An 11,477-nucleotide genomic window follows, 5' to 3' on the forward strand; every position below is an offset into this window, starting at 1 on the left:
CGGGACAGCAGCCATGCCACAATTGTCGTCTTCTAGACCACCAGCTTCATTATCAGTGCCGTTAGCAGTGCTAGCTTTATCTACTTATCCACAGACTGCGTTGTGAGTCTCCTAGACATTGGTGAGTCTCAATAACTGGATACAGGCAGCTACTTCAAAGCTGTCTGACATATCCAGTGCTGTTGCAGAACAGTCAGCAGCCCCAGCAGCACAACAGTTACCTTCGTCAGTAGAGGAAACATTGAAGAAGATTCTGGACAACCAGAAGACCATTATGGAGACTCTAGTGGCGCATGGGGAGGTCATTGAAGAGTTGGAAAGCAAACAAAGAAGATGTGGAAGTCTCAGGCATCGAAGAGGTCAGTGGACAAGTTGAGGAAAGTGGTTGCCAAAATTGCATAAGCCAGAGATCTACCACTGGACTTACTTGTGGAGGGAGCACCTTCAGCACCAGCAGTACCATAGGCATCACATATAGCAGTCGTCCAGTCTGAGGAGCCGGTTGCGACTGCCCACACCACTGAGGAGATGATCCAGATGCTCAGCAACCCTGTTGTCCCTCAGTCAAGTGATGATGAGATACAGCTAGAGGAGACAGGGGGTGTTGCAGATCCCATGTAGACTGAGAACACATAGGAAGTTATCTTAACTCTCTACCCTTCCCTCTTCTTATTTTTGTTAAGCATTGGGGACAATACCTATTTGGACTTGAGAAAGCTAAATTGGGCAAAATCACTCAAACTATCGAGAGGTATAGAGTGGGTAATTGCGTGTGATTGCTATATTATAACCCCGAACAATCAAACTTGTCCTAGAGTTTACAACCCATTAGGTAACCACCTAGGTGGAAGTAATGACCCTAGATCTTTTATCATTTGGCAAACAACCAAAACCAAAAAATATTGTCTTCTAGTTTTATAATTGCAATCAATAGTTTAAAGTAGAAGTAGAAACATCAAATAAGAATGTGGAAGTGTAATCTAAGGCATATCGTACAATTACACAAACATATACCTAATCCCAATTCTAAGCCCCTGAGGATTCGACCCCGACTTGCATTGGGTTTTATTATTGCTTCGACCGCCTCATTACCTATATTTGCAGTGTGAGTTTGGGCGATACCAGCCGCTACCATATTCTGGGATGAGAAACGAGCTATTTTTCGATTTGGCATTATAGAAATTACTCCTCTCCTAGAAGAAATAGGGGGTTTCACCAAGTTACCATGGGATAGTCCGGGACTGCTAGTACCATAGAATCGCACTCCCCGCAGTTTTCTAAAATTGTTGTGTTTTAAGAAGAATGATGAATTGCTCTGCCTAAAGAAATCATACATCCCTTTTAAGTTTCTTTACAAGCATTATGGGCATAGCAAGTCATATCATCTTCATCATGATGAACTAGCCATTACTTCTTTGGGATGGGTGAATCATTGGGTTTATGTTTTCAGTGTCTGCTTCATGGGGTTGTTGATCTTTCCAATGAAAGGAGGAAGAATTCATACTCGCTTAGCCATGGTCGCCAGGACCTTAACAGATGGTATTGAAGGACAAACTTATACTATCATCCCAATGATCTTAGCTGAGATGTACCGTGCTCTAGATCGGTGCAAGCATGGGTTTGGACACTTTGAGGGTTGCAATCTATTGCTATAAGTCTGGCTGCTGGAAAACTTTCAGAAGGGTGAGTATCGTCAACAGCTTCTACGAAGGCCACTGAATGACTACATAGCCAACCATCACCCAAAGAAAATGATGTTTATTCCAGACAGGTTTGCATAGCCTGGAAATACTGTAAGTTGGGTGTTTTTCTTCAGTAATCTGACAAACGAACAGGTGCATTTGATGTTTGAATGGTTTCCTAGTAGTGAGGTCATCATCAGATCAAAAGGGACTACTTACTTGGTCTTGATTGGGCTGTGAGGTATCTATCCTTACGCTCCCATAAGGGTAATGAAGAAAGCTGGAAGAAAACAAGTCATACCTCGAGTTTCCAACATGGTCCAGTACAAGGCAGATTTCAAGGGAGATGTCATCCCATTTAAGTTAGAAGCACAACACATGTGGAACCAAAAGACCATTGTGGAAGGCGAAACTATTGATCCTGACATGTATCACGCCCGCCATATGTACTACTATCTATCATAGTTAGAAGACAATGTAGCTGGGGACATCAAAATAGGAGTCAATCTAAAGGATAGGATCATAGATGAAGTGGCTGAGGCACGGGTGAAGTACAAGAGGCTACATAAAAGTGTGTTCGAGTATGAAGCCAAACATCTGGAGCAGCACAAAGTGAAAATGGAGGCGATAAGAGAATGGAAGGAGATTGCCACTAAGTCAACCGAAAGATTGGAATACCTAGAACAAGGACTGATGGAGCTAGAAGGGAAGATGAGAAAGAGACTTTCGGATTGTCAAGGCATGGACGACAATGAAGGAGGAAAGCTAGCAAAAGGTTACTTATTGCTAGATATGCGCGATCTGGGAAACATGATTGATGGGGTCAAAAGAGCCAAGCATAGAGAAGGTCCTTCAGGGAACAAGTAGATTAGGAGATGGTGTTTTTTACTGCTTTCTAGCTTAGATTAGATTTTGATGTAATAAGGCTAAATGCCATTAGTAACTTTATTATATTATTGTCGGTTTAGTAAAATATTGTTTTGGCTCATTTTCGCATAAATGAAATGAAGCAAACGTTGGCACCAATTTTCTCCAAGTTTATGTGTCACTTAGGCCTACCTCAAGCACAATGAGGTCTCCAAATTAGGACGTGAATTATTGCATGACTTTGTAAAACATGTTTAAATATTGCGAACACTCTTTTATTTCACCTTACTGACTTGGTTACCTTTTGCTTTTTATTTCTTTCTGATTATTCCCATTCCCAAAGGTTGGTTCATGCATACTGGCATCATCAGCATACTACACTAGATCTAGAGGTCCTCCACCTCCTCCTCCACCTAGCGACCCAAAAAGCAAAAGCAAGGGCAAAGGGGAAATGGATGATTTAAGTGGTATCCGGAAAGACAATGCTGTTGTGGCAGAAAATGTTGAAACCTCAGATGGTAGAAGTACTCCGGGGCAGAACGAGTTGGTCTTACGTTTTGAGCAGAAAATCCTGGAACTACAGGGCGAGCTTGGGCAGGTCCGAAATTTGGCAAAACTTTCCCTTACTCTCAATGTTCCCGACATCAACCATCAAAACCCGACTACCCAAAACCAACACCACCACAAAACACACAAAACCAGAACCCACCACCCATGGCTCTAAATCCTCCTGCACCATATTAGTTTCATAATCCTGCACCACCCCAGAACCTTAACCCACCACCAGTGCAAACCCCTCAACAACATCACCATCATCTAATTCAATACCCGCAAACCACTACATATCTCACTCCCCAAAATGCACCACAACCTACTCCCGATCCCCAAAACTCGACCAACGATCACCCATATGCCCAAGTTCTAGGGACTCGTCAAAGCAATATGATATATGTAGAAACCTTACCACATACCCCGCAGCAAACCCTATACATACGTGAACCGACTGAGAAGGACCTGCTCATTAGAAACATGGTGGAGGAACTCAAGAAACTCACAGGGAGAGTCTAGAGTGTTGAAGGTGGTAAAGGCATTGAAGGTCTGAATTACGAAGATTTGTGCATTCAGCCAGATGTGGAACTGCCAGAGGGTTACAAACCTCCAAAGTTTGAAATGTTCGATGGTACTGGTGATCCAAAGGTGCATCTAAGAAAATATTATGACAAGCTTATAGGAGTGGGTAAGAATGAACAAATCCACATGAAACTGTTCATGCGAAGCCTTTCAGAAGACGCTTTGTCTTGGTATATCAGTCAAAACCCAAAGAAGTGGGCTAATTGGGTAAGTATGGCATCAGATTTCATGGACAGATTCAGGTTCAACACGGAAAACGCGCTAGACATTTTCTACATTCAAAACCTCAAGAAGAAGCAGATGGAAACCTTCTGCGAGTATGCTACTCGTTGGAGATCAGAGGCCGCAAAGGTAAGGCCAGCACTTGAAGAACAACAAATGAACAAGTTCTTTGTTAGAGCACAAGATCCGTAATATAATGAACGGTTGATGGTCATCAAAAATCACTTGTTCTCAGACATCATCATGTAAGGGGAAGAATAGAAGAAGGAATCAAGAGTGGGATGGTAACTAATTTCGAGGCGCTGCAGGCCACGAATAAAGCTTTGCAATCATGAGGCATTTCAAAGAAGAAAGAATTGGGTGCCGCGATGGTAGCCCAAGGCCCTAAGTCTCCCCTCACAAACCAAAAACCTCCATCCACATATCAACCCTCACCCCCAAAATACCAATACCCTGTCACCACCTACCATACCTACAACACTCAACCTGCATATTACCATTCACCTCCACCCGCCCGCCAAAGCTACCCAAAGACACATCTAAATTTCGACCACAGACCTCCTAGATAATACACCCTAATTGCTGAACCCATAGCCCAACTGTATGAAAGACTGAAGGCCACTAGTTACGTCACCCAGATTCCTGCTGTTGTTATGGAAAATCCTTCCCAATGGATCAACCCTAACAAAACATGTGCTTATCATTCAGGCATGAAGGGTCATACCATTGAGGAATGTCGCACGTTAAAAGACAAGATTCAGACACTGGTCGACACTAAGGTTATATAAGCAAAGGAAGCTGCACTGAACGTCCACAACAACCCTCTCTCAGATCAAAGAGTTGAGGGAGTGAACGTGATAGAAACTGATGAAGGGTGGGATCAGGAAGGGTCCATTGGACTTATTCGAGAGGGAGATGCTCCTAAAACATCTCCGGTCACCCTCACGCCAGTTGTGGTACAAACCCAGGTGCCATTTGAAGTTGAGGTAGCTACACCCTTCACTGTAATAATATCTCCCACACCATCTTACAAGCCTGATGTCGTCCCATGGGATTATGTTGCAGAAGCAAGAAGAAAGGAAAAAGCCAAAATGGAATAAACAGGTGTCGCACTAGGTATGACTAGAACTGGCAGAGTTTACACACCTGAGAATCTGGGGGGAACAAGCAAGGAAGCTGCACTTACGCTGCATGTTGTTGAGACAAGCACTGATGATCATTGGATGAAGATACAAGCAAGGGAATACTCTGTTGTTGACCACCTAAACAAGACTCCTACTTAAATATCTATCTTATCACTGTTGTTAAACTCAAACGCGCACAAGAATGCTTTGATGAAGGTGTTAAGTGAAGCTTATGTACCCACCGGCATCACTAGTAGAGAGATGTCTAACATGGTCGGACATGTATTAGAGAGGGACAAAATCACTTTTCATGAAGATGAGTTACCACCAGAAGGACTGATTCACAACAAGGTGTTGCACATCACAGTGCAGCTCAAGGACAAGTTCATTGCCAGGGTCCTGATAGATGGAGGTTTTAGTCGGAACATATGTCCACTAATCACTCTGAAGATGTGAAGCATGAATGTGAAGGCATTTGATGGATCTCAAAGAGCCACTATCGGAGAAATCAACCTTGATCTACAGATGTGTCCGACTTGGTTTGATGTTGAGTTCCAAGTGCTGAATATATTAGCTACTTACAACCTATTATTGGGACGGCCATGGATACATGCAGCTGGGGTTATGGCTTCTACTCTGCACCAGGCTGTGAAGTTCGAGTGGAATCATAAGGAGGTGATCATTCATGGATATAGGAGAAACATCATTTACAACAATCAGACCGTTCCAGTCATCGAAAACAGTAGGGTGTTGGGCGGAGAAACATATCATCGCATTGAATGGGTTAACATAATTGAAAAGGACTGATTGTGGAGCAACAAGATAGAAAGCATATTGTTGTGGAAGGGATACGAAACATGCAAGGGTCTTGGTAAAAAGCTTCAGGGGATCACCAAACCCATACAACCACAGTATCATGGCACAACCTTTGGACTTGGGTATGAATATACCGTGAGAGAACATCAGGATTGGACACCACCATGGCGCGCCCCTTATTATCCGCTGGAACAACCCATACCACCTCTGTACCAGACATTTCATCAGGCTGACATAATGTGGGGATCTGAGGAAGATGAGATTTAAGCTGGCATGAGGAAGCAGTTTCTGGATGAAGAAGACATGGACATTAGTGTAATTTTTGAGGAGGTGGAGGAGGAGGAAAACCTTATCATTCAGACAATGGAAGAAGAAGTTGTTCTCAAGAATTGGACCGCTGCACTATCCCGGGCTCGCCGAGTTCCTGGGTAGCCTGGTAAATTAGCATGACTTATTTTCAAATTATTTTGAGCATTTAAGACATTTTTGAGTATTTTGTTTTGAAATAATTACTCAAGCCATTGAGTCATACTTGTTGACATTTTAAAAGTTTCATTAATGCATTATTGATTTTCATATTTATTATTATCTTTCTACCTGTTTTCAGTATAATTATTACATATCCCGATGAACCTATGACTGTGACATGTAGTGAGACAACGCAACATAAAGACATTGATTCGGAATATCTAGAGGATGATGTAATACCTGAGGAAATTTTCAAAGAGGTAGAGAATTTTGAAAACAAACCGAAGTCTAATTTGGAGGAAACTGGGGCCGTTAACTTAGGGGATTCTGAAATAGTCAAGGAAATTCGCATAAGCATCCATCTATCACCGACAAAAAAGGAAGAGTATATCAGGTTTCTAAAAGAATATGAGGATATTTTTGCATGGTCCTACGATGATATGACTGGGTTGAGCACACCCATAGTAGCTCACAAGCTACCTACCAATCCCATATGTCCACCGGTAAAACAGAAGCTCAGAAAGTTTTAGCCAGATATGAGTTTAAAGATAAAAGAGGAGGTCACTAAACAAATTAAAGCCAAGGTTCTCCGAGTGGTCAAATACCCGACCTGGTTAGCCAACATTGTGCCGGTTGCAAAGAAAGATGGGAAAATTAGAGTATGTGTTGATTACTGGGATCTGAATGGAGCAAGACCTAAGGATGATTTCCCGCTACCTAACATACACATATGGATTGACAACTGCGCCAAGCATGAACTTCAATCCTTTGTGGATTGCTTCGCAGGATACCATTAGATTTAGATAGATGAAGAAGATGTCAAAAAGATCGCCTTTATCACACTATGGGGAATATATTATTACAAAATGATGTCGTTTGTTTTGAAGAACACTGGGGCCACCTACATGAGGGTCATGAAGACTATCTTCCACGAAATGATGCACAAGGAAATAGAGGTGTACATGGATGATGTTATCATCAAATCTAAAAGGAGTTTGGATCACATAGCTGTCCTGAAGAAATATTTTGATCGGCTTCGAAAATACAACTTGAAGTTGAACCCTGCAAAATGTGCCTTCGGAGTCCCTGCTGGAAAATTGTTAGGTTTCATCGTCAGGCACCGAGGTATTGAGCTAGACCCATCAAAAATAAAAGCTATCCAGGACTTGCCACCGCTAAAGAATAAGAAAGATGTGATGGGTTTTCTAGTGTGCCTCAATCATATAAGCCGTTTTATAGCACACTCAATGGTGATATGTGAGCCAATCTTCAAAATGCTGAGGAAAGATGCTGCAACAAGCTGGACTGAAGAATGCCAGAAAGCCTTCGACAAAATCAAGGAGTATTTATCTAAACCACCCGTGTTGGTCCCACCAGAACCAGGAAGACCTCTACTGCTTTATTTGTCCATGTTGGATGGGGCCTTTGGTTGCGTTCTAGGACAACATGATGAAACTGGGAGGAAGGAGCATGCGATATATTATCTGAGTAAGAAGTTCACGCCTTACGAAGCCAGGTACTCTTTGTTGGAATGCACCTGTTGTGCTTTGACATGGATAGCCCAAAATTTGAGACATTATTTCTGTGCATACACTACATATCTCATAACAAGGATGGATCCGCTAAAATACATCTTTCAGAAGCCCATGCCTACGGGTAAGTTAGAAAGGTGGCAGATATTGCTGAGTGAGTACGACATCATCTATGTAACTCAGAAGGCAGTCAAAGGGCAAGCATTGGCTGATCATTTGGCAGAAAATCCCGTAGACGAAGAATACGAACCACTGAAGACGTATTTTCCCGACGAAGAGGTATCATTTGTAGGAGAAGATATTATCGAAGCATATGACCATTGGAGGATGTTCTTCGATGGAGCAAAAAACTTCAAGGGAGTGGGCATCGGAGTTGTCTTAGTATCAGAAACCAGTCAACATTACCCAGTATCCGCAAAATGCAAATTCTCGTGCACCAACAATATGGCAGAATACGAGGCTTGCATCTTGGGACTCAGGTTAGCCGTCAACATGAACATTCATGAGTTGCTGGTAATCGGAGATTCATATCTATTGGTTCACCAGGTTCTAGGAGAATGGGCTACTACGAATACCAAAATATTGCCATACTTGCATTGTGTACAAGAGCTGATCAAGAGGTTCACGAAAATAGAATTCAAGCATGTTCCAAGGATTCAGAATGAATTTGCAGATGCATTAGCCACCTTGTCTTCCATGATACAACATCCATACAAGGATTTCATCGACCCTATCCCAATAGGAATTCATAAGCAAGCCATCTTATTGTACTCATGTTGAAGAAGAGTTTGGAGGAAATCTGTGGTTCCATCACATCAAGGTTTACTTGGAAACGGGAGAATACCCAGAGAATGCTACACACACTCAGAAGCACACGCTCCGAAGATTGGCCAATCATTTCTTTTAAAGCTGAGGAATTCTCTATAGAAGGACTCCTGATTTGGGATTACTGCGATGTGTCGATGCCAAGGAGGCATCTAGATTGCTTGAAGAAATACATGGCAGAACTTGCGGACCTCACATGAATGGTTTCGTTTTGGCCAAGAATATATTAAGGGAAGGGTATTTCTATATGAATATGGAAACAGACTGCATCAAATATATTCAAAACTGTCACCAATGCCAGATACACGCTGATATGATACGAGTGCCGCCCAACGAACTCACTACAACGAGTTCGCCCTTGCCTTTCTCTACTTGGGGCATGAATGTCATCGGACCAATTGAACCCGCTGCTTCCAATGGACACAAGTTCATTTTGGTGGCTATAGACTACTTCACAAAATGGGTTGAAGCAGCGTCCTATAAGGCTATGACTAAGAAGGTCGTAGCAGATTTTGTCCGGGATCGCATTGTTTGTCAATTTGGAGTCCCTCAGTCAATCATCACTGACAATGCCGCCAATCTCATCAGTTATCTGATGAAAGCCATGTGTGAAACATTCAAGATAAAGCATCAGAATTCTGTAGCATACAGGCCGCAAATGAATAGAGTCGTAGAAGCCTCCAATAAGAACATCAAGAAGATATTAAGGAAAATGGTGGACAACTATAAGCAATAGCACGAAAAGCTACCATTTGCTTTACTCGGGTATCGAACCACAGTTCGTACATCAACTGGGGCAACTCCCTATCTATTGGTTTATGGTACTAAAGTCGTTATCCCCGCCAAAGTGGAGATCCCTTCCTTAAGAATCATGCAGGAAGCCGAGCTCAGCGAGGCAGAATGGGTACGGAACCAGTATGAACAGCTAGCTCTCATTTATGGTAAAAGAATAATGCAATGTGTCACGGTCAACTCTACCAGAACAGAATGGCAAGATCTTTCAATAAAAAGGTTAGGTCAAGGAAATTGACACCGGGGCAACTGTGCTGAAACGGATCTTCCCACATCAGGATGAAGCAAAGGGGAAATTCTCACCCAACTAGTAAGGCCCTTACATGGTTCATCGAGTACTGATAGGACGAGCACTTATACTTGCAGATATGGATGGAGAGATATGGCCAAAACCTATCAATTCAGACGCAGTCAAGAGATATTATATTTAAGATTATGTTTGCACTTTCTATTTGATGTAACCTGAACTACGCTTGACCTGATTCCCATTTAAGAGGGGATACGTAGGCAGCCCTTTGGATTCGTTCACATCATAATAAAATCTTCATTCCCCCTATGTTCGAAAACTGGGGCAAGATCTCAAGCTCGCCCGATCTCATCATGTTTAGAATCGCCAAGGAATGTATCGCCAAAAGTATGCATTTAAACTGGGGCAGAATTTTGAGGAGGATCCTCAATATTCCGAGTTAAGGAGGTTGCAATGTCTCAAAAACGTGTCACAGTCGCCAATTCGTCAAAATTGTTTACTCTCAGGCATTATCATATATTTCAAGCAACTACAAATGATTTATCACAAATGCATGTTTTCAAAATTTTTATTTTTTTACAATAGCCAGACGCTACTCGGGGTGACTCAAACAGGTGCTCAAGACAAGAGCAAAGGCAAAGCAAGGAATTGAGAGCGCGAACCAACCTTCCCCCCTCCAAACTCACGATTTTATTTTTGGATGCAGGCACGATGGACGTAACAAAAACATCCGCAAATATATACACACAACAAGATCCCTATCTTCACACTGTGACAAAAATCGCCAAACGCAAACGCATCAAGATAAGAAATACTTTGCCCTCTCGCATTCAATCATTACTCTTCTTGCATAGGGCTAAGCATTGCCCTCATCACCGCATAAGGCTAAACACTGTCTTTCTTGTATGAGCCTAAACACTGTCTCCATTATTTGCATGAGACTAAGCATTGTCTCCATTATTGCATAAGGCTAAGCATTTCCTTTCCTTGCATGAGACTAAACACTTTCTTCATTCTTTGCATAAGACTAAGCATTGTCTCCTTTATTGCATAAGGCTAAGCATTGACTTTCATTGCGTTAGACTAAACACTGTCTCCATTCTTTGCATGAGACTAAGCATTGTCTCTATTATTGCATAAGGCTAAGCATTGCCTTTTCTTGCACGAGACTAAACATTGTCTCCATTCTTTGCATGAGACTAAGCACTGTCTCCATTATTGCATAAGGCTAAACACTTCCTTTCTTTGTATGAGACTAAGCACTGTCTCCATTCCTTGCATGAGGCTAAGCATTGCCTCCATTATAGCATAAGGCTAAGCATTGCCTTTCCCTGCATGAGACTAAGCATTGTCTCCATTACTGCATAAGGCTAAACATTGCCATCCTTTATTGCATAAGGCTAAGAATTCTCTTTCCGCACATGAGATTAAGCCTTGTCTCCATTATTGCATAAGGCTAAACATTGCCTTCCTCGCATAATACTAAGCATTGTCTCTTCTTCTCTCACGAGGCTAAGCACTGCCTCCATTATTGCATAAGGCTAAGCATTGCCTTCCCTTGCATGAGACTAAACTCTATCTCCGCTACACTGCATAAGATTAAGCATTATCTCTTTTCTTCGCAACGGGCTAAGTGTTGCACTCATCTCATATAAGACTAAGCCTTGTATTGTCTCGTTTTAGCGAATGACTAAGCGTCACCTGTTTCCTTTATCAAGCTATCAATATTACCACATACTTCATTTCATGGGCTGAAACACCGCCACATTGT

This window comes from Nicotiana tabacum, chromosome 9, assembly GCF_000715075.1.
Source record: "Nicotiana tabacum cultivar K326 chromosome 9, ASM71507v2, whole genome shotgun sequence".
NCBI lineage: Eukaryota > Viridiplantae > Streptophyta > Magnoliopsida > Solanales > Solanaceae > Nicotiana > Nicotiana tabacum.